The sequence below is a fragment of the Orycteropus afer genome, unplaced genomic scaffold, assembly GCF_000298275.1.
Source record: "Orycteropus afer afer isolate SDZICR_OR568_19922 unplaced genomic scaffold, OryAfe1.0 scaffold00083, whole genome shotgun sequence".
NCBI classification, from domain to species: Eukaryota; Metazoa; Chordata; class Mammalia; order Tubulidentata; family Orycteropodidae; genus Orycteropus; species Orycteropus afer.
In genome coordinates, this window is record NW_006921670.1 from 9354261 (window position 1) to 9355486 (window position 1226).

A 1226-nucleotide genomic window follows, 5' to 3' on the forward strand; every position below is an offset into this window, starting at 1 on the left:
TGATGCTCCGAGCAGGCCAGTGATTCGCCCGGGCTGCCCACTGCTGACTCCCAGTGCCAGCACCTCACTCTTCCGGCTTTTCCCAGGTATCAGTTTGGCCTGGTTGTTAAAAGCGGGCTCCTTGGGGGCCGTGGAAGGCACCAGCTGTCCACCGCTAGGCAACGGTGAAACGCGGTCCTGTGTTCCCCCTGCTCATTGGGCAGGTGGAGAGTATCTGCTGTAACTGCGGGCCTTGCTGTGGTTATTGCTAATGCAAATAACTGTTTTCCTTATTTTGCCCATCAATTCACCACCTAATGGCAATAAGGCATGTCGGGGCTTTGGCCTCGTGCCTTATTGCACCACCTGAGGGGTGAGATAATCACCCAGAAACTACTGCCTGTCGTGCGTTTTATTACTTGAATACAAAGAGACTCAATTCAAGCAACACTTAGCTGAAAGACAGCATGAAAACAAACCATCACCATCACACAGGAAGTGACCCCCTAATGCTCTGCACTGCAGGGAGGACGCTGGCTGCAGAGGACGTCCCGTGACCTGCTGGATCTTCTCCAGATCCCACTTCTGCCGTCATGAAAGCTCGTGAGACCACAGTTACCACACGCATGTGCCAACGAGTCACGTCTACGTGGTTCCAGATGGAGAGGCGACCTGGGGTCCCACCCAGACACCCTCATGGTGGTGATCAGCTGCCAGGAGGGGATTCCGATCACGGCGGCCTCCTGTGTGCAAGCGCGACAGCTCCACAGGATTTTCAAGGCTGGGGCCTTTCGGAGGCAGGGCCAAGCCCATATTCCCGAGCCCCTCTGGCTGAGTGCAGCGCTCAGCCTTCTGCACCACCTTAAACGTCCCTAATGCAAGGAATTTCCAACAATGGTTCTCTGGGTGATTTGTTTGTCAGCCATCCCTCCAGGCCTCCCATGGGTTGGGTTCTAGGAACTGAAAGAGAAACAAGACCCACCCTGACCCTGCAGACCCACTGCCCTCCAGCCAGTTCTGACTCATTCCGACTCACAGAGATCCTACTTGACCCTAGAGGACAGAGTGGAACTGCCCACAGGGTCTCCAAGGCTGTCAGTCTTCACAGAAGCAAAGCCCAAACCACACCCACTGCCTGGAGTCCATTCTGACCCACAGCGCCCCTAGAGGACAGGGTGGAACTGCCCACAGGGTCTCCAAGGCTGTCGATCTTCACAGAAGCAAAGCCCAAACCACACCCACTGCCA